Below are 23808 nucleotides of genomic sequence, written 5' to 3'. Positions count from 1 at the left end.
GGGACGGAATGCCTCCCCCCCACCATCAACATAATCCGCGAAAGGTAAGTCACTTTCGTACATCCCTACCTCTGAGCCTCCTCTATCCATGGAGGTTCTCCACATGATTGTGAACGTTGCTGAGCCAGGCAGGAGGTCATTGACTCCTTGAGTGAACTGGGCTCAGGGGAAGTCAACCGTGAGTGGTCCTGGCAGACCATTTCCCCACATGTGGTGCCGTGCTTACATTCAAAAGACTGGCTCTAGTCCTTGTGCACACAAGACATGCAGTCACCAGTTTCTGCCCCTTTATCTCCTTTGATCAAAAAACACCTTTCAGCCTTCTTCTATGGCAAGGGTGGGAACCTCTGGCCCTCCAGGGTTCCCCAGGTGGCCACACCCCCGGCCCTACCCAGGGGCATGGCCCCACACACTCTTCTCTGGCCCCGCACATTTCCCCCAACCACCGATCATTTGGTGTTTTCCTAGCTCTTGTGCAGTTTCTTTCCCCATTCTGAAAGGCTGAAAGGTCTCCCCTCAGGCTGAGTTACCGGCAGTAAGAGCTTTAGGCTGCAATTTGCTGGAATGTCGGGGTTGTTGTTGTTGTTGTTTATTCTGGGCTCCACCCTCATTGCCTTCAGCCATGGCCACCAGTGGGGAGGCAGCCCCTGAGAGCATCCCCAAAATCGAGTTTGGCCCTCCGGCAGAAAGAGGCTCCCCATCCCCATTACAGGGTAAAGAGCAGTGACCACATCCATAAAGGTTTTACTCAATCCCAACAGCGGCATGATTTCATGGCCTTTTCACCTTCCCAGAGTCACTGAACACTCCAAAACAGAAGTTCATTTAAAGCTACGATAGTGGAAGAGGCACATTCTATCGTTTCCCTTAACTGCTCCGCACAAGAAGCTTCCCCCTTTTTTTTTAGCTCTGCCTTTCAGCGGGAAGATGGAGCGTTGGCTGGATGGTTCATCATTGCAGCCATGAATAGCCAGGGTGAATTAAAAGGAGCACTTCATTGTGCATTCTTTGTTCTGAAGCATCATTTGAATACCTTCAATTTGCATATTTAGCTACAATTTGACCCTCTAATAGCGTCCTTCCTTCTTGCATAGATCTGTTTCATCATCCTTGCTTAGTGCTAAGACTGCTACACATTGCTGTGTTCGGTAAAGAGCAACTGAGTTTCACTGGGTCCTGCTCCAACAACCAATTTGTCTGCTCGGTATCCTTTTCATTTCTGGTTTTTAAAATGTGCTGCCAGGGGTGGGGGGCTGCACCAGCACTCAGCCGCTGCACCAAGTGAGTGGGGAGGAGGGCCCTGCCATTATCAAAGGATGTCTTGTGGCATTGGCACCGGGAGCAACAGAGGACATCTTGAAGGACCGGCAGCAGAAGCAGGGCAAGGTCAGAGCTGCACCTAGAGAGAGCAGCCAACCAGCTCCAGACACTCTTGGATGGGACTGATTATCTAGATCCATTTCAGTTGGGGTTCAGGCCAGGTTTTGGCACAGAAACAGCCTTGGTCACCCTGTATGATGACGTATGTCAGGAGAAAGACAGGAGGACTGTGACCCTGTTGATTCTCCTTAATCTCTCAAATGCTTGCAATACCATCCACCATGGTATCCTTCTGGGATGGCTCTCTGAATTGGGAGTGGGGGGCACTGCATTGCAGTGGTTTTGCTCATGGAGGGTTGGCTCCCGAAGGTGGTGCTTGGGGAACGCTGCTCAGCCCTGCGGATTCTCCAATATGGGGTTCCACAGGGGTCAGTTTTGTCCCCCATGCAGTTCAACATCTATATGAAACGGTTGAGTGCGGTCATCTGGATTTTGGGAGTGTGCTGTCATCAGTATGTTGATGACATGCAGCTCTATTTCTCCTTTTCATCTTCTTCAGGTGAGGCTGTGGTTGTGCCGAATCAGTGCCTGGCTGCCACAATGGACAATGGGTGAGAGTGAATAAACTGAAGCTCAATCCAGACAAGACTGAGATGCTGTTGGTGGGTGGTTCTGCTGACCGGATGGAGGGTGTTCAACCTGTTCTGGATGGAGTTGCACTCCCCCCGAAGGAGCAGATCTGTAGCTTGGGGGCCCTCCTGGAACTATCCTCATCACTTGAGGCTCAGGTGCCCTTAGTGGCATGGAGTGCCTTCTACCAACTTCGGTTGGTGGCCCAGCTATGCCCCTATCTGGACAGGGACGACCTGGCTTCAGTTGTCTATGATCTGGTAACCTCCAAGTTAGATTACTGCAATGTGCTCTATGTGGTGCTGCATTTGAAGATGGTTCAGAAGATGCAGCTTGTGCAAAATGCAGCAGCCATATTGATAATGGGGACCAGAAGGTCCAAACATATAAGATCAACTCAGGCCCATTTGCGCTGGCTGCCTATATGCTTCCGAGCTCAATTCAAGATGCTGGTTTTAACCTATAAAGCCCTACAGGGCTTGGGACCGCAATACCTGACAGCACGCCTCTCCCAAAATGAACCTACCCATACTCTATGTTCAACATCTACGGTCCTCCTCCAAGTGTTTTCACCAAGGGAAGCTTGGAAGGCAGCAATGAGGGAGAAGGCCTTCTCAGTGGTGGACCCCCATCTGTGGAACAAACTCCCTGATGAGGTCCACCTGGTGCCACCATTGTTATGTTTTCAGCCTATCTCTGCTTTTCCCAGGCATTTGGCAGCAAATGAGTTTTAATTGGTCCTGGATGTGTCTTTAGTTTAGTTATGACTGACAATTCAAAGTTGGCTTTAGATATATGTTGCTTGTATATATATTGTCTGTGTGCTTTTACGTAAACGGCTTTTAAACTTTTTATATTGTATTTAATGTTTTAACTTCTGTAAACCACCCAGAGAGCTTCAGCTATGGGATGGTATAGAAATGTAATTAATAATAATAATAATAATAATAATAATAATAATAATAATAATAAATGGCTAACACTGTGTGTTGGGCCGGGGGGGAGGGCACAGACCAAAGTCAGTTCAGTCCCAGCCTGCCCCCTGCCTAGGACACATGAGCCAATAATTGCAGACTCCTCCCCCAGCCTCAGTTGCCAGTCAGAAGCAGCAAGTGAGTATTACTTTTACACCAACTCTCTTTCTCTCTCTCTCTCACACACACACTCACTCACTCACTCACTCTCTCTCACACACACACACTGTGTGTTGCCTGTAATGGGACTACTGCAGTAAAATCAGATGCACTCATTGATTTTGATAGTCTTCAGAAGTTAGGGCCCTTGGCTTTATTAAACACCCACCCGCTCACCCTTTACTTTCTTCTCCTCCCTTTCTAGGAGGCTAATTAGTCTCAGCTATTTCCATTAATGTCTGGAAGCACTTCTTCTGCAAAAGACACTCTGCAATAACTTTAAAAGCCTTATTCCTGCAAGGACAGATCCATACTGCTTAAATTTTCACGGATACGATGATCATCTTTGTCAAGCAGAGATCCTGCTAGGGATGTACAAATCCCTTACCTTGCTCCGCTGAGGGGCATCCACGGTGGGGGGAAGGCGCTCTGTCCCTCCCCCCGTAATCCTCAACGTGGAGGGAGGTGCTCCGTCCCTCCCCCCGGAATCCTGCCCGGCCGGCTCCGCTCCGCGGCCAAGCCGTGGAGCCACCGGCTGGCTCCAGCCGCCCGCAGCCGGACATCCGGCCGCTGGGCAGCCCTGCAGGGATGCAAATGATGGCTGTCGTAGCCGCCACCATTTGTGTCCCTGTAGTGAGCCATGATAGGCTACGTAAATATTTACTGCCGTTTGCATCCCTGCAGTCAGCCGTGATAGGCTACATAAATGTTTACGTAGCCTATCACGGCTGATTTTTAAAAAAGCGCGTACGCAAATGGTGGTGCCCATGGGCACTGCCAGTTGCATTCCTTATTTTGGCGCGTGTAGTCTACGTAAACATTTACGTAGACTACGGCGAAAATAAGGGCAATGCTATTTGCGTTCCCCTTATTTTCGCCATAGTCTACGTAAATGTTTACGTAGACTACACATGCCAAAATAAGGAACACAAATGGCGGCGCCCATGGGCACCTCCATTTGCGTACGCGCTTTTTTTTTTTTAAGTCAGCCGTGATAGGCTACGTAAACATTTACATAGCCTATCACAGTGTTTTTTAAAAATCTAGCCGTGATAGGCTACGTAAATCTTTACATAGCCTATCACGTTTGTTTGTTTGTTTTACTTGGAAATGGCGGCAGCGGCAGCCGGTCAGAAGACCGGCCGCCGCCGCCACCACCGCCACCGAACCGCCGCCGGAGCCGCCGCCGCCAGGGACATTCGAGCAAGTTAAGTCTTGTCCTGGGGGGAGGCGGGGGGCAGACCGTTTCTCCACCAATTTCGGGGGGCCGAATGCACTGGCATTCGGCCTCCCCGAGATTCGTGGAGAAATTCTTTGACATCCCTATGATAGGCTACGTAAATATTTATGTAGCCTATCATGGCAGGGGGGAAAAACAACCCAGCATACGCAAATGGCGGTAGCCGCCGCCATTTGTGTACGCTGGGGTTCCCCCCTCCCACCGTGATAGGCTACGTAAATATTTACATAGCCTATCACACCCTCTGCAGGGATGCAAATGGCGTTCCTGCATTAGCCATGATAGGCTACGTAAGTATTTACATAGCCTATCACGGCTTGAAAAGGAGGAAGCGAATGGTGGCCGCAGGGCAGCCGCCATTCACAAAGCAGCGCGGACAGGAGCAGGTAAGTGCTCCGTTTCGCATGCCTTTCATGGGGTGGGGGTGGCGGAGACTTTGTCCCGTGCACCTTTCATGAATTGGGGGGGCGGGGGCTTCGTTCCATGACGGATTTCAGGGGGCCAAATGCACTGGCATTCGGCCTCACCAAGATCCATCGTGGAATTCTCTGACATCCCTAGATCTTGCATCTTTCAGCAACTGGGTGGAAATGCAGCTGGTGCAGCTTTCCTGCCATTGGGATGCAGAGATGGGGACTTCTGAAATTTCTGCTTCATTTGACTGTTCATGACTAAACGTTCTGTTATGAAAAGGTGCCTATGCTAGCAGAAATATACTTTTGAAATCTCCCCATTGTTCAAGCCTTTTTAGATGTAATAGTTTGTGGGTAATTGATACTGTGGACCAGAGAACTCATAGTCTACAATCCACATGTTCAAGCTGCCCATCTCCAAACAGGCATGTTTCAGGAGTCCGAGAATGGGGTGGAGTCTGGTGGACTCTCCCCCACCCTGCCCCACTTGCCCTCCCAGACTCCAGCCTGCAGACTGACCCAATTGCCCAAATTGGCACACGCCAAGGTGGGCAAGTGCAGTGGCCCCCACTGGTCTGCCAAGCTGCCATTTTGCATAAAAAGGTCAGCTCCTTCTTTTAAGTAAAGGGCCTTTATGCAAATGGTAGCCATAAAACAGCCATTTACGCAAGATTACAGGCACAAATGGACCATTTACGCCCGTAATCTTGAGTAAATGGCCGCTTTATGGCTGCCATGTGCATAAAAGGCCCTTTATGGAAAAGAATGAGCCACCATTTGTACACAAAATGGTGGCTTGCTGAGGGGTTGGGCAGCTGCACACCAGTCACTGGGCACCTACAGACAATGTGGCAAGCTGGGCAGGCAGCCAGTAGGGATCCAGTATGCAGCCTGCCCATGAGGCAAACTTGGGTGAGTCCGCCCCTCCCTACCTCCATGTCTACTGATGTCCATCCAGCTTGACTAGTGCAGGGGTGGGGAACATCTTTCCTGCCAAGGGCTAGATTCACTTTTGGAGAAGCTCTTGGGGGCCACATTCCAATACTGGGTGAGGCTGAAGCCAAAAGGGGTGGGGCCCAAAATACAAAAGATGCCAACTTATTTCAACATACAGTTCTTACTGCCAGTAACAAAGACTTAGCCGAGGCATTTCAACCTTTTAGAATGGGGTGAAATTGTACAAAAGAGCTCCATATAAGCCTGTTAATAAATAAATTAAGGATACAATCCTATGTCTGTTTAGACAGGAGAAAAAAGTCCTACAGCTCCCAGCCAGGGATGTACAAACCCCCCACTGTCTGGTCTGGGGGGGCACGGTCTGTGGTGGGGCAATGTAGGCTGCTCAGGGCCCCATGGAATCCTCTGGAGCCCAGCCATCTCTGCCAGAGTTGGCAGAGCAGCTCTGGGTCCTTATAATACACGATATGCTAATGGCAGCTGTCAGCCTATTGTGGGAAAAATACAGCCATAAATGGCATACTGTATGCCATTTTCGGCTGTAAAGCACTGACTTCGACCTAAATTGCAGCTGTTTATGGCTGTATTTAGGTCAAAGTAAGTGCTTTACGGCTGCAAATGGCATACAATACGTCATTTACGGCTTTAACTTCCCTGCAATAAGCTAATGGCAGCCGCCATTAGCCGCCATTGCCCCGTGGGAACTCCTCTAGACCCAGAGGTAAGTGCAGCCTCTTTGCCATGGACTCCAGTCAGATTCTTTGGAACCTGGCTTCATTTCACTCCACAGCGGAATTCTCCAGCATCCCTACTCCCAGCATGCTAGAAGTGGCAGAGCTTTTTTCTCTCTAAACATGCATAGGATTGTGTCCTAAATATACCAACACTGTTGGGAGCCTAAACTTCAGCCTAAATTCAGTCATCACCACAGCTCAAAAGACAACGTATTTGCATTTGGGGGGCAGGTATTCTTACTCTTCCATACTCTAAAACTAAAGTTTTTGAGTGTAAGACATAGGTAGGGATGGCATAGAATTTCTCCCCAAAACTTCGGGGGGCCGAGCGCCAACGTGTTCGGCCCCCCGAACAAGTTTCGGGGAGAAATCCTCCGCACCCCCCCGCACCCTGCACCCCCCCGGGACGGGACTTACCTTCGCCAAATGTCCTTCCCGGCAGTGGGTCCGGCCGGCGGTTTGGCGGGTGTTCGAGCAGGGCGGGAGCGGCAGCCGGTCTTTCGACCAGCTGCCGCCGCCGCCATTCCAATAAAAGAAAAAAAAACGCCCCCGTGATAGGCTACGTGATGATTAACGTAGCCTATCACGGCTAGATTTGGAAAGTTAGCCGTGATAGGCTACATAAATCGTCACGTAGCCTATCACAGGTGACTTTAAAAAAAAAAAAAGCGCGTACGGATAATGGCGGCCCCCATAGGGAGCCGCCATTCCCGTTCCTTATTTGGTCACTGTAGTCTACGTAAAGATTTACGTAGACTACAGCGAAAATAAGGGCAACGCTATTTGCGTTCCCCTTATTTTCGCCGTAGTCTACGTAAACATTTACGTAGACTACAGCGACTAAATAAGGAACGCGAATGGCGGCTCCCTATGGGGGCCGCCATTAGCGTATGCGCTTTTTTTTCTTTTTTTTTTAAAGTCACCCGTGATAGGCTACGTGACGATTAACGTAGCCTATCACGGCTGACTTTGCAGATCTAGCCATGATAGGCTACGTTAATCGTCACGTAGCCTATCACGGGGGCGTTTTTAAAAAAAAATGGAGTTCGCAGCCGGGCGAGGCGGGAAGCCTCCTCCCCGGCCTGAATTTCGGCTGGGCGAGGCGGGAAGCCTCCCCCCTGGCCTGAATTTTGGCCGGGGCAAGGTGGGAAGCCTCCCCCCCGGCCTGAACTTCGCGGGGGGAGCCGCGAAGCGCCTCCCCCCCACCGCGAACAAGCTTCGACGAAACGTAAGTGCCTTTCGTCCACCCCTAGACATAGGGTTGTGCGAACTCACGTGAGTCCACCCCACAACCCGCTCGCCGGAACCCTGCCCACTGCTGGACCCGGCTAGCACTGGGACGCGAGCTGGGTCATGGTTTGCAGGGGCCCAGCAAGCGCTGTCACTGCTGCCACCACAAGCAACTGCGTCCCTCTCTGTCAAGCACTGTCTGGCAGAGAGGGTCGCTAGTTTTGCTTCCAGCGGCAGGATGGGAAGCAAGTGGAAAGTACTGCTTCACTCTTGCTTCCCAACTTGCCACCTCTGCCCAAAGCAACTGAGCCTCTCTCTGCCAAGCACCGACAGAGAGGGGCACCGTTGCTCTCAGTGGCAGGATGGGAAGGCTTCCCATCCTGCCGTCACCGCTTGGGCAAGGAGCAGGGGCCACTGCACTTGCCCGACTCACTGAGTCGGGCAAGGGCAGGAAGTCGCGGACTGTTGTCCAGGGGGCCCAACTGGCAGGAACCCACCGAGCTCAAGCCCCCAAACGGATGCTTGTGACATCCCTAATAAGACAGAAGTGTACCTCCAATTTTATCTCAGAAAATATTTTAGCTATGAGCAGTTTGGGAAATATGGATTCAGTACTTTGGACCTTAGTGACACACTTGACAAACTTTGATCACCACTGACATACAACAAAAAGCACTGCTATGAGTTTGCTGATTACTGTGAATGGGTCAATCACTATGGTTTTCTGCCTGAAAGGATTGTCTGATTAGAGTCCAAGATTTGATAAAAGAGCCTTAATGTTACTTTAATGGCCATGGATGGTTTCCTGAATGGGCAATTCACTTGCAGGGCTGGGCTCTGAGATGAGTTCCAGGCAGTGAGTGACAAACAGCATGTGGTGGAACTGAAGACACAGAGAGATCTGTGAGTTTACCTTGAACTACCTCTGAGTGCAGATTCTTCTGGGGATCTGGTGCAGGAGGGTACCAGATCTGCTGCCTTATAGAAGTCTGTCTTTGCTCCCATTTGTGATCTGATTGTGTATCTGTAAATACAGCACATTTTACAAAGATGCTCTTTCATCAAGGAATGGGGAGAAATTTGTTTGATTCATATTTCAAGGCAACTTACCTGATTTTGTACTTCCAAACCAATGCATGAACCAAACTCAGTTAACCTTCAAAATTCACATTTTTCCTAAGTTTGCAGTGTTCTTCAAACAAAAAATGTGTACAAAAATGGGTATGTTGGGAGAAAGTGCACAGAAAAATGCATATATTCATGAAAAATAACATTAAAATGCATATTATACCTGCAATGTGTGTGTGTGTGTGTGTGTGTGTATTAGGCAAAATGGCACAGACAATCCATTTATTAATAGTAATGCACACAAAAATGCACACGGATGTTCATGTGAACTTTTAAAGAAAAAATTGCAATATTTGGGAGAATCTGGACTTAAGAATAGAAAAAGTCTTAAAGTTCAGGACAAAACAGGATTGAAAAACGAGAACCTGCAAGAAACTGAAATTCACAGATTCATCCATCCCCACCTTCATCCAAAGGAAACTAAACCTGGTATTGCTGAGCTAGAATTTCTCATTGCTGGGGAAGTGAAGTGCACATAAGAATTTTTTTTTTTTTAAGAAATCATTATAACAATAATGAGACCACAGAATACCCAACTACAATAAAATAGTGATATACAGAAATGAGCAGCACTTGATGGGATAGCTAAGCTACTGTATATGCAAGTTACAAATAAACTCATTACAAATCACCAAATGGAAGCAAACAGAAATGCATTATCCTGATTTCTACTCTATGTTCACTTTGAAACCTTCACATTTACCTCACCTGTTTAAAAGCAGAAACTATTGGTAAGATAAAAAGAAAATGATATATTCCATTGGCAGCAGGTATTGACAATAGCTTTGCCTAGGAGTACAGTATTACCCTCCAAAACATAAGGAAATGGATAACTGCTTTGGAAAAACAAGAAAATCACTTTCATTATCAGCTGCATTAATTTCAGGAGTGAATCCCATTTCCCAACAGATGATACGTCTGTTTTCTGACTTAATGAATGCAACATGTGAGTTCAGTCTGGTAACGGGATAAACAAATTTGAATTTACTGTCAACGTTATGAATGGGAATGCCATGCATGGCAGAGGCAAAAGCAGCCAAATAACCACGCCTGCCAGAACCACTGCTTCTTTAAGCTTTAAGTATAAACTGCCGTCTTGCATTCCCCACTTGGAAGATCAGGGAATGCTCACTCTGATTAAACCTTATTTTGAATCTTCCCCTCTGCATCTTAATTCCTGTGCAAGTGGTTATTAACACCTCATTAACGTACCAGTCTTGGCACTATTCAGAATACGTTACCGTCAACCAAACAGTGCTAAAATTCATCGAAGTGCATTGGATTTGCCAGTAGAGCTCTTGCTTTGTTTATACTTCTTCAAGGAACTTTTTGCTTAATGGGGTGGCAAAAAAGCAGATCCCCTGACAAAGCCTTTTGAATTGATGGCAGAGAAACTAGGGGCATGGGCCAGTTGTCGACACATGCTTTATAATTAATAATTAATAATAAATAATAACCTGTTATTATAAAGTTATTATAATAACTTTATAATAACCTGATCTTGCATCCAGGTGGCACCTTGTAATTGTTTTTAATGATGCAAGATTTCTTTAGCATATGAAATAATGTTAAAAAACTTAATCCTAAATTTCAGGTTTTCATTGTTATATAGTGGGGGGGGGGTGCTCTGGAATATGGGAAAGGGAAAATATTTCCTTTTCCTTTCCTTTGTTTCTTCCTGAAACACCCCTTTTTAACATCAGAGGGGGTGCATGCAACACCAGCCCCACCCAAATATTACTATCCATTCTCCTTGTTTTCCCTTGGCCGATACTCCAGCGTTCCATGTCTCAACAGATCTCAGCCTTTCCCCCAAAACAGACACTCTAGCACATTGTGTCTCAGCTGCTCACAAGCATAGACTCATACAGTCTAGCAAAAGTTTGTTCATTTGGATTCATTCCCCTCCCTCAAAGGATCTAAAGCAGAGCAGGCAACTTGTAACCCTCCAGATGTTTTGGCCAACAAATCCAATCTGCCCTAGCCAGCATAGCCATTGGTGCGGGATGATGAAAGTTGTCAGCCAAAATATCTCGAAGTGCAAAAGTTGCCCACCCCTGGTCTAAAGGATGAGAAAGCTGCCCATAGAAAATAATGGAGAAATCCAGGGGGTTAACATACCTGTCACTGGGCAACAGTGTGTCCTTCTCCAAACAAAAGGCTGCAGCAAAGACAGGACTCTCTGGTTCAATGTGAACCAGAAAGTTCCCTCTCCAAGACAATGATATGGGTTGCTCCATACTTTATGGATCTATTTATGTCCTCAACATTCTGTACATGTGCAAGCTCATAGGTTTATGCTGAGCCATTTTTTAAAATAACTTTTTCTTTTAATTCACAAACTGAAATTTTTTCATACCCAGAGAGTCCTCCAAGCATATAGAAACCAATAGCTTATTTTGGGGTGATCCCATTTCACTTCAGGCACTTAACCCAGGTAGGGATGTTGCGGGAGTTGGAGGGGGGTGCACTTCAGTGGACCTCCTGGACCCCACTCACTGAGCCATGGCGCACTTACCAAGCTATTTGCTGAGTCCCACGCAGCTCATGCATGCCTGCAGCCGCCCATCCCCTCAGCAGACCACCATTTTGTGAAAAAAAGGTGGCTTGGGGCTTTCCATAGAAGTAACATTGCATAAATGGCAGCCATAAAGGGGCCATTTATGCCTGTAATATTGTGTAAATTGTTCCTTTATGCCCGCCATTTGCACAACATAACTTTAAAAAAAAATACTTTTTATTCTATTTTTAATCTTTATAAATGAAATAAACAATAGCAACAACCCAAGCAATATCTACAGTTTCCAACAATACAGTATTCTTAAGAGGACACAGCAATAACAAGAGAAAGAAGGAGGGGAGAAAGAAAAAAGAAAAAAAAGAGAGAAGGAATAGTGATGATGACGACGACGACGATGACAAGGGGGAAGAAAGCAAAAGGAGAAAAGAAAAAATATGAAAAAGTTACTTCGAGGGGTTAAATTTAAACTTCATTACACACAGACTTCAAGTATCATTCTATTTAAAAAATTATACCTATGTATATCATTGCCATTATTACACTTCAATACAGCGTAGATAATCAACCTTAAATTTCAATATCATATCATCAGTCTTATAACACGGAAGGAAGCATACAATTCTTCTACGCATATATTGTCCTTCAGTTAATATATAATAATAGAGCTTAAAAATTTAGCCAGCTAAAAATATTACTAATCAAGGTCTCATAGTAATGCAAGTAATAATAATAGTAAAAAAAGAAAAGACAAGAAAAAAAGGGTAAAAAATAATAACAAATCACTAATATATTTTATACTATCTATATTTTAAATAATATCATTTCTGGGGAGATATATATATATATATATATATATATATATGAATGTGTACATATCTAAACAGACCCAAATAAAAATTTTATATAAAGTATATCATATCTAATATAAAAAAGAAGTAAGAAGAAAACAGGAATATATATAAACAATCCTCCTCACTGGCATACTGCTCGGCCCTTGTAGCCTAAACAAATCCAAAGAGCAATCTTGATTGAAGAATTCTCAGCTCATGAAGCTAGAAAAGATGTCTCCTGCGTTTTACTTTATATGGCAGCTAACCAAGCCTCCGCTAATTCATGATTTAATTTTTTTTTCATCTGGCCTTCAAAAAGAATACAAAATATAGCAGGATATTTGACAGGATATTTGTACATTCATTTGTCTTGCATAATTTCTCGCCTTGGTAAATTGCCTTCTTTTGTCAGCAATTTCTTTGGTCTAATCTGGAAATAGCATAACTTTATCTTGATTTGGCCCTGAAAAAAGCACTTTCATTTCTCTAGCCACATGCAGGAAGGATATTATTTTTTGTAGAGACTCTTGCAAATTGGACTATGACAGTTGCAGTCCCATTGGTGACACGAGCTGTACCTGGAACATGGTATGCATGCTCAATATCCAGTAAATAATCAGCTGGCAGAGCAAGTAGCTCATGCAGAAATTTATCCAGGAATTTAGGCAGGCTTACCCCATCAGGCACATCTTTAATACCCAGGATGCACAGGTTTGCCCTGCATGAATATGCCTCCAATTGAGAAATTCTAGCAGACATGACATTATGACCAGCTTGCATTGTAGTTTCTTGCACAGAAATCTGTTCTTGGAGGGCATTGACCTTCAGTTTCATTTTTTGCCAAGAGCTATTAACTAAATCCACAGCCCCTTGAAGGATAGTAATGGAATCTTGGATTGTATCCAGCCTCAGCCTGTTCTGCTAGTTGAAAAGACAAAGTTTTTATCAAGGCCAGTACCTCCCCTAAATCTGCAGGGTCTTTAGAAGCCTTTAACAAAGGGGGGGTTGGGGGGTCACCGGTGGTCCAACAGTTTTCTTCCTTCCCTTTGATGCTGCCATCCCCCTCTTCCAAAGATGCGTCAGGTAGAAATAGTTAGAAACAAACAGTCACATAAACAGTCACATAAACAGATTTTGCAGGTCCTCAGATGTTATTTTCAATTCAAAATTACTAACTAAAATTGGCGCTCATCAGCCCTGAAGTCTCCTCACTATGTAGGAGTTTCCAAAACAACTTTGAGTAGGTGACTCTCCGGAAAAACTGACCTTAGAATGCAGCCCGTCTGCCACTTTGCAAAAGGAGTTGTTATTCCAAGATCTTATCCAGAAGGTACTCTAGCTTTCCTTTTTAATTCCAGGGTTTTTCAACCTTTTAAAAGCTGTTTGAGGGGGCGACCTGCAGAGCCTCCGCAGAACACTTGCCAAAGTGACATGGCGCCATCCAGATCAAGATGGGGCAGCTACACAAGATAACTTTTTATGGAAAACCCCGAGCTGCCACTTTTTCACAAAATGGTGGCTTGCTGAGGGGATGGGCAGCTGCCAGGTGCTTGCTGGGTTGTCCAGAGGCTCATGCAGCATGTAGGAGTGCACGAAAGCCAATTACCTGGTCTCGCAGCTTTTCGCGGTGGGGGGGAGGCGCTTCACTGCTCTCCCCCCGAAGTTCAGGCCAGGGGGGGAGGCTTCCCGCCTCGCCCGGCCGAAATTCAGGCCGGGGGAGAGGCTTCCCGCCTCGCCCAGCCGAAATTCAGGCCAGGGAGGAGGCGCCTCGCCTCGCCCGGCCGCAAAATAAATTAAAAAAAAAAAACGCCCCCGTGATAGGCTACGTGACGATTAACGTAGCCTATCACGGCTAGATCTGCAAAGTCAGCCGTGATAGGCTACGTAAATCATCACGTAGCCTATCACGGGTGACTTAAAAAAAAAAAAAGCACATACGTAAATGGCGGCCCCCATAGGGAGCCGCCATTCGCATTCCTTATTTGGTCGCTGTAGTCTACGTAAATGTTTACGTAGACTACGGCGAAAATAAGGGCAACGCAAATAGCGTTGCCCTTATTTTCGCCGTAGTCTACATAATCTTTACGTAGACTACAGCGACCAAATAAGGAACGGGAATGGCGGCTCCCTATGGGGGCCGCCATTAGCGTACGCGCTTTTTTTTTTTTTTAAGTCACCCGTGATAGGCTACGTGACGATTTACGTAGCCTATCACGGCTGACTTTGCAAATCTAGCCATGATAGGCTACGTTAATCATCACGTAGCCTATCACGGGGGCGTTTTTGTTTGTTTTTTACTTTTATTGGAATGGCGGCGGCAGCAGCCGGTCGAAAGATCGGCTGCCGCCCCCGCCCCTGACGAAGACCCGACGAACCGCCGCCAGGACCCACCGCCAGGAGGGACATTCGGGAAAGGTAAGTCCCATCCTGGGGGGGGTGCGGGGGCGGGGGGGTGCGGAGAATTTCTCCCCGAAACTTCTTCGGGGGGCCAAACACGTTGGCGCTCAGCCCCCCGAAGTTTCAGGGAGAAATTCTCTGCCATCCCTAGCAGCATGGCAAGCAGGGGCAGGTGGCGGCAGCTCGGCAAGCTCCTGGCAGGGATGGACAGAGGTGAGTCCATCCACCCCTAAACCCAAGTTTGCTAATTTGGGGAATGAGAGGGTAATCCTTGCTTATGGAGAGCTCCATAAAAAGCTTTGGATGATCATGGCTATGGAATCCATGCACATCTGGATGTTTTGATGGGGCATCAAATCAACTCTTGTAGCAACAAGACAGCCAGAAAGCCAGTTGTGCATGCGCAACCGCTATGCGCATGGAAGGCCTTCTGCTGCAGCAAAGGAACTGTGCGCAGATAGTGCAGAATACAAAGCAAATGCATTAGTGTTGTATCCAATTAGCCCCTCCTACCAATGAAACAACTTCGGTCAGCAGGATGTGGAAGGGGAGATTTCTCCACTCTGCAACCCCCTGAGCACCCACAAAATCTGCTCTGGAGGGGCACAGAGCAGATTTCGGGAGCACACGGGCTGCAGATTTGGGGGCATGGGGGAGAAGACCAAAAATGTCCCATTGCACAAGTGGAGGTCTGCTCACACAACATGAGGTCTTGCAAACCAAGCATTTTGTGTAGTGCAATTCTGTATGCCTCTACTCAGAAGTGAACCCCATTGAGTTCAATGGGACTTGCTCCCACGTAACTGTGTATAGGATTACATCCTTAAATTTGCATAACTGTTACTGGATTGAGTCAGATGTCCCCATTAAGCATGTATTTATTGGTACAGCAAGTGTCAGGGTTGGGACAGAATACGGGTTGTATTGAAAGTTAGTCCTGACTCCTGCTGCTTAGAGTACACCCATTAAATGAATGGGACTTAAGGTAAACTAACATTAGATATAACCCTACGTGCTTTACTCTGGACATATGCACAACTCAATAAAATTAGGAATTGCTCAAGAGCAGGATTAGACCTAGTGCACTGAGCTCCTTGTATAATCAAATATATAACAAAACAATTCTACAGTATATTTTTTCAGTGATCTAGGTCAGCACAATACAGAGACTATTTTTCATTCATGCAGCACTCTTAAATCAGTGTTGAATATGCATTGAAGAAATGTCCCCATAGGTTGAAATTAGCATTTTTGAGCCTGTTTCTTTGCACAGAAGACAGATTGTTAAACTTGTAACATTTGAAAAATTATTCATCTTTCTCACTGTTTATCAACTGAAGCAAATCACTAATATTGACTAAAATTGATAATTTCCTCTAAAATAATTTTCTTATTGTTTAGGGAAAGTATATTCCTAGTTGTACTAGATCAGAATAAATGTTGTGCTGCCTGATACAAATATTAATGAATAAGTAATGACACAAATATTGCATATTTTGTTACAACAATATGCAAATACTATTGCAGATCACTGATGCTATTCATTTTTTCTTGACTTCAGAAGTGATGGCTGCACAACCAAAGTTGAGAATAAGGGGTGAAAATCCCTCCAGTTGCAGCTGTCTGGAATTCATGGAAATAAATGAAAAAGTCACTTTTTGGTTACATGTAATTACTTTTTTTTTATTATTGAACTACCTAAGTGTGAAAGCTTGACTCCACTGAAATAAAAGTCTGAATTTGTATTGATTTCATATGAATCAAAATTGAAATATTTGTTTTGAAAAACACATCATAGAATCATAGAATAGTAGGGTTGGAAGGGGCCTACAAGGCCATCGAGTCCAACCCCCTGCTCAATGCAGGAATCCAAGTCAGAACGTCCCTGACAGATGGCTGTCCAGCCTCGTCTTGAAGGCCTCCAGTGTGGGAGAGCCCACCACCTCCCTAGGTAATTGGTTCCATTGTCGTATTGCTCTAACAGTCAGGATGTTTTTCCTGATGTTCAGCCGGAATCTGGCTTCCTGGAACTTGAGCACATTATTCCGTGTCCTGCACTCTGGGATGATCAAGAAGAGATCCTGGCCTTCCTCTCTGTGACAACCTTTCAAGTACTTGAAGAGTCCTATCATACCTCCCCTCAGTCTTCTCTTCTCAAGGCTAAACATGCCCAGTTCTTTCAGTCTCTCTTCATAGGGCTTTGTTTCCAGTCCCCTGATCATCTTTGTTGCCCTCCTCTGAACCCTCTCCAGTTTGTCTGCATCCTTCTAAAAGTGTGGTGCCCAGAATTATATCATTATAATTTCTTTTTATTTTAATGTGAAGAAAAATCACAAAATATCCTGTGAAGCCCCCAGACTCTAATGCACATCAGCCAATTATCTTGGAGCACTGCTAAGCAATGATCAAATAGGACATCACACTTTAAATATTAAAATATTAGGGCTTCATAGATCTCCACTGTAAGCAAAAGCTAATTTGTTAACTGAAGCTATATGAATTTCACCTGCTTTTGGATTAAAACTTGATGAAAGAGCTACACCCACCCACCACAAAATTATTTATTTATTTATTTATTTATAACATTTGTATCCCGCCCTATATCATTAAGATCTCAGGGCAGCGTACAGATAAAATAAATTTAAACAGTATAAAACAATAAATAATTTAAACAGTTAAAAGCATATTAAACCATTAAACAAGGGAATACCAATTAGAAATCTATAACAAAAAAACAGTTAAAACAGTGTGCAACTTTAAGGAATGTATTTAGCCCTCAAAGGCTTTGGTAAAAAGTCATGTTTTGTCTTGGCGCTCAAATGAAACCAATCGGGCCTCCAAGTGGAGGGCATACCACAAGCAGGGTGCCACAGCAGAGAAGGCCCTCTCCCATGTCCCACCATAGTGCATGTCTCGCACTGATGGGATGCAAAGGAGGGCCGGTCTGACAGATCTCAGTCCTTGGGCAGGCATATATAGGGAGAGGAGCTCCCTCAAATATAGAGGCCCCAAGATCTTAGGGCTTTAAATGTCATCACCAGAACCTTGAATTCTGACTGGAAGTGTATTGGCAGCCAGTGCAATTCCTTTAAAACTGGTGTTATATAGTTTTTATGAGGTGTTCTGGTCAGCAGTCTAGCTGCTGCATTTTGCACTAGCTGCAACTTCTGAGTCGTCTTCAAGGGCAGCCCCATGTAAAGTTCATTGCAATAGTCTAATCAGTGAGTTACCAGCGCACCTACTACTGAGGATCGGTTATCTCTGTCAGATCCTGGGGGTAGATTATCCCTACAAATCCTAACATTTTAATATAAATATAATTGTGTGTGTGTGTGTGTGTGTATATATATGTGTGTTTGCCCATGGACCAGTCAGAATGTCACCATTATTGTGCTTCACCCATCATGTTGGCCCTTTTGTATCACTTTTTTCAAGCTGCCCCACTTCATTTTATCCAAAATGCTGAGTAGTAATTCGTGGATGAGGCATACAAGCGAGAAAGGCTAGAATTCAAGCCTGCTTGGAAGCCACAGCCTTTGAACTAGAAGCCCCATTCCCCTAAATCGAAACATTTGCATATTTCCTGCTGGTAGTGGTGGTAGAGAAAAACTTCACTCATGCTCAGAGGCACTCTTCATGTGACCAGTCCTGGAATTAAAAATAAGTTCTGGGCCTCAGCACCAGTGTGACTTGACTACATCTGTGAAAATGTATGTACATGTTTGAAACTGATTGGCAGAATATTCAGGACAGACATAGGAAAAGAAACTCATTCATTCATTCATTCATTCATTCATTCATTGTATACTCCACCTTTCAGCCCTAATGGGACCTCAATGAAGCTCACACAGCTGAAAAAAATACTTTACGGAGATTGCAAAAATTGCATACTGAACAGAGCTAAATGAAACACATGGTCCACTTCCTAAAAGGCTGTGGGGTCAACCTCCAGCCTTTCCTTAGCACTTCACAACACAGTATTCCCCAAATGCTAATTCACCCTCCAGACGGATCATAAATCCTACCATGTCCACAATCCCATACAAAGCTGGATGTACCTCCATCCCACTATTTGCAGTTCAAGTATATTTGCCTATCTCTATGGGTTCTCAGCCTTGGCTATCAGTCAGAACCTTGAGGGGCACTGAAGCAAAAGGCTATTCTCACTATTTCGCTAACTTATTCCTCTCCATTAGGATGTCCAAATGACGAAGTACAGAATGCCTGGCCCATGGCATGTCTCAGTCTTGATAGTCTAACTTATTATAACATTCATTTGCTTTAACAAGTGCTTAAATAAATTTAGGGATGTGCGAAACCCCATTACCTGGTGCCCGCGGGACTCCACAGGGCAGGAGAGGCGATCCATCCCCCCCCCCCGAAATCCTCGCTGGCCAGCTCCGCTCTGCAGCGAGTCTGCAGAGCTACCGGCCAGCTCCAGCTGCTGGCAGGCTTCCGGTCACTGGAACGCCAATGGCATCTGGCGTAGCGGACGCCATTTGTGTCCCTGCTCTTTGCCGTCATAGGCTACATAAAGATTTACGTAGCCTATCATGGCAAAGAGCAGGGACGCAAATGGCGTCTGCTACACAGGACACCATTTTCTTCCTCAGGACAGCAGTGGACGGACAGGACCGGCCAGTGGCAGGTAGGATCCGTTCTGCAGAAGGATCCATGGTAGGATCCATGGACTCCAAGGGGCTGGATTCTAAAGAATCCTAAAGAATCCGGCCCCTCAGAGTCCATGGTGGAATGGACCATCCACCTCCGCCACCCCACGCAGTTGTCGCGGAATGGATCCTACCTGCCACCGGCCAGTCTGGTCCGTATTCTAAAGAATCCGGCCCCATTGGAGTCAGTGGGGAAATTCTCTAACATCCCTAAATAAATTAGGTTTGTAATCATGTCTACCTTTTGGCAGACCCAGATCCCACGGACATGAGCTATGTAATCTGCCTTTGGCTTTTCACTTCTAGATCAATGACCTCAAAAATGACCTTCTACAGTACCCATGTTTGCAATTTTCTGTAATGATAATGGACAGTGTGACTAATTATTTCACTGAAAATAAAACAGCAAAGTTAAATATGCCTTCTAAAGGCATATGCATTCATTATGCAAATATAATAAATAATACATTACTGACAAAACAAAGCTGTTCTGGAAAATTACTTGACTTGGATTTTAGTCACTTCAACCTCATTAATTAAAGAGAGAGTAGAAAGGAAAATCTAGGTTATATACAGTGAGAAAAGGCAGATGCTGGAAGTGGCCTTATTTCACCATTTTTAATAAACATTGTTCTGAAATAATTGTGTATGTTTGTATCAAGTTTGCTTCACTATTTGAAACCAAAAGGCAACACTGAGTAGAGTTTACAGTCCATATGGTAGGATATTCCTTAACTACTTCCAGTGTTTCATGTGTAATTTTAAACCTACTATTATTTACCACAATGACCAGGTTTGCACATAACGCTAACCCATGGTCTGGGTTGTTGGATTCTGGGTTGTTGTGAAGTGTGAATGCAGCCATGCTTTCAAACCATGGATTGTTAATACAAACAATCCAGAAAGAGAACCTATGGCTTGTTGTTGTATTGTGAACTTTGGGGTGCTTAAACCATGGTTTGTCATTATGGGTGACCCCTGAACCATGGATTGGTCATCATGGGTTCTTCTGCCTGACTACAGAGGCAGTGTGCAAGAGTGATTCACACACACACACACACACACACACCCCGACTCTACATGCCAGTACTATAGCACTGCAAAGGCATTTGGAATAAAGGGAGGGAGCGGGTGAAGGAAGAGGGAAACAAACAACCCAGGAATTGAGAAATCAAACCATGGTTTGTTTGATTGTCTGCCAAACAAACCCTGAATAGGGCAACAAACCATGGGTTAAATTAACTATGAGTTAGTGATATGTGCAAACCAGGCCAATGTATGCCATATCTTGTTAATACGTCAAATTACAAATGATCTGAGACAAACAGACTTGTAGGATATAAGGGAAGCATTGATGTCTGATGATCTCTTCAATATCAGCCTATGTATTAATTTTGGCATTTATCTTGACCAAACTCTAGCAGTTTTGGGAAGATGGTGGTTGCCTACTAAAACCAATCAGTGAAGCTTTCAGCCCACCAGACCTGACTAGCTTTTGTTTTCCTTCTGCATATTGGTTTGGATCAATTCTACATCTATTCAAATCAAGCCCTCCAAATGCTGCCTGATACGGGCTACCCAACCCCTCTCTGGCCAGTGTCTTCTTTCTTCCTCACCTCTAAATGTGAGAGTGATTTGAAAAGCTACCAAGGTGCTTTTGGTTAAAATCACACAAGATGTGATGTCAATGTATTTTAAATCCCCTCTTTCTGACTACCTTTGGTCTGCTGATTTGAATATCTAAGGGTCAAATTAAACATGGTCTCTCTGAACAACATCCCCTGAGTTGTTGTTTTGAAAATATCAAAGCATCATAATAACCAAGGACGGACATCCCCATATCAATGCAGGGAACAGCAAGGGGTGAGCAGGGGGCTATCCCTTTCCCATATACTGTTTTCCCAATTGAAATCCCTCCCCCAACCTTTTTATGTGCCCATGGGGTAAAACATACCCATTGGTACATACATTGTTTTGCATCATGGGGCAAAGAGCTTCCATAATACAAGAATTAAGAAAGAAACTGACAGAATTATAATTCCATATAATCCTTGGCATTTGATTTCTAAATGTCTCAGTGTCTGCCTTATGGTATATATCCTACTTAACTGTATTTTTAGAATATATTCTGCTTTGATAATTATCTTTAAAATAGCTCCTTTCACTCTATGTACATATTGCTACTGGGTTTGGCAGGTATCTTTGACTCAGCAATGGAGCTCAGATCTTCTGCTGATGTCTCTGACAGATCCATCTCTACCGTATCATTTCTCTCCAAACAAAAAAGTGGTGGATTAGAATTTGCCATGCAGGTACAAATATGAAGCTATTTTTAAGGGTGTTCTACATATAGCTTGAGCAGCCATTTACCATTGCTTTCCAAAACAGTCTCATACATATCTCCGGTTAAAGAAGTAGGGAATTTAAGTTCTAATGCCCATTTTCAGAACAAACAACTGCAGGCATTTGCCTCATTCTGCATTTAGACATGGATTGTCTTGACTTGTGGACTCTATTAATTTATTTGAAATTATTATTTAGAGGAAATGTCCTCAGAACTTTTCAGACTTTAAGTCGTTGTGCTCATTTTACAGTTCTTTTTGGATAAATGGACAAAATCCAAGCAACTAGGGATGTACGAAAGTTCCACCATGGATCTTGGGGAGGCCGAATGCCAGCGTATTCACCCCCCCGAAATCGGTGGCAGAATGGCCCGCCACCCCCCTGCTACCCCCCTGGGACAGGACTCACCTTGTGCGGATCTTCCTGGCAGTGGCGGCTCTGGCAGCTCCGGCGGCGGCTCCGGTGGCGGGGCGGCGGCGGCCAGTCTTCCGACCAGCTGCCACCGCCGCCATTTCCAGTTAAAAAAAACAACAACATGATAGGCTACGTAAAGATTTACGTAGCCTATCACGGCTAGATTTTAAAAAAACACCGTGATAGGCTAAGTAAATGTTTACGTAGCCTATCACAGCTGACTTTATAAAAACAAAACAAAAACGCGTGTACGCAAATGGCGGCAAAATTTCTACATTTACGTAGACTAAGATGGCAAAAATAAGGGGAACGCAAATAGCGTAGCGTCTACGCTATTTGTGTTCCCCTTATTTTCGCCGTCTTAGTCTACGTAAATCTTGACGTAGACTAAGACATGCCAAAATAAGGAATGCAATTGGTGGTGGCCATGGCCACCGCCATTTGCGTACGCGCGTGTTGTTGGGGTTTTTTTTTAAGTCAGCCGTGATAGGCTATGTAAACATTTACATTTACTATGTAGCCTATCACGGCTGACTGCAGGGACGCAAACGGCGGCGGCTACAGCCGCCGCCATTTGCGTCCCTGCTAGCCAGTGGCTGGATGTCCGGCTGCTGGCGGAGCCGGCCGGCGGCTCCGCAGAATCACTGCAGAGCACAGCCGGCTGGCCAGGATTCTGGGGGGGGAGGAGGAACGGAGCGCCTCCCTCTTGTCCAGGATTCCGGGGGGAGGGACGGAGCGCCTCCCCCCCCCACCATCAGCATAATCCCCGATTGTCTTGACTTGTGGACTCTATTAATTTATTTGAAATTATTATTTAGAGGAAATGACTTCTGAACTTTTCAGAGTTTAAGTCGTTGTGCTCATTTTACAGTTCTTTTTGGATAAATGGACAAAATCCAAGCAACCTAAAAGTTAAAATAATTCATCCTAGACTGGAGTGGATACAAACTGAAGAGAGTTTGTTCCTTAGCCTATTATGATTCTTAAACTTATTCTTTATTGGGGAATGAATGCATAGGGAAATTATTGTATTATCCCATAGGCTTGCAAGTCCATTACATGCTTGAGTCTTCTTTTGGTAGATCATCATGTGCTTTCTTTATCTCCTGTGTCCTTGATAAAAAGCTCATTGAGCCAGAACACCAGATTGTTTTCCTGACTACCTTCTTACAGTTTGTCCTCTCCGTAAAGAAAGAAGTAGTTGGATCACCTGATTGCTTTATGTTTTCATCCATACATCTGTTATAACAGGGGAGGGGATTTTTATCTTCGCCATCCAATAAAGTTTATAGCATCTCTAGGCATCTCTGGTGGGGTGGGAAGGATTTATTATGTACTTCCACTAGCTATAATGCATTGAATGCCCTATGGAGCTGTGGAAAACCATCTAAAACCTTGATAAAATATACAGATGACATACCAAGCCACAGAAATAGTACCATCCCTATACTAATTCCAGAGTTAGTTTCTACAGCAGGTGTGTACAATGCTTTTGGCTGCATCGGGTTTCTGCTGGGGTATGCACACACATATACACACAACTCACATACAATATGCAACTCTCTCACACAAACACACTAAACCCCACTCACACACAGACACACCACTCATTCAGCAGCACTCACACAATTTGTGTGAGCATTCAGCACTCACACAAACTGGGGGAAAGTGACCATGTTGTACTTGAGTTCTTGGTTCTAAGGGAAGCAAAAGCCGAGTGTAGTCAAACGCGTACCCTGGATTTTAGGAAAGCTGATTTTCATAAACTCAGAACAATGATCAGTAAGGTCCCATGGCAACCGAAGCTAACAAGAAAAGGAGTCCAAGATGGGTGGGAGCTTTTAAAAA

Source organism: Heloderma suspectum, chromosome 3 (genome assembly GCF_057233095.1).
Source record: "Heloderma suspectum isolate Gila_16-S chromosome 3, 16-S_ref, whole genome shotgun sequence".
Lineage (NCBI taxonomy): Eukaryota > Metazoa > Chordata > Lepidosauria > Squamata > Helodermatidae > Heloderma > Heloderma suspectum.
The sequence above is the reverse complement of the archived record's forward strand: the minus strand, read 5'-3'. Positions refer to the sequence as shown.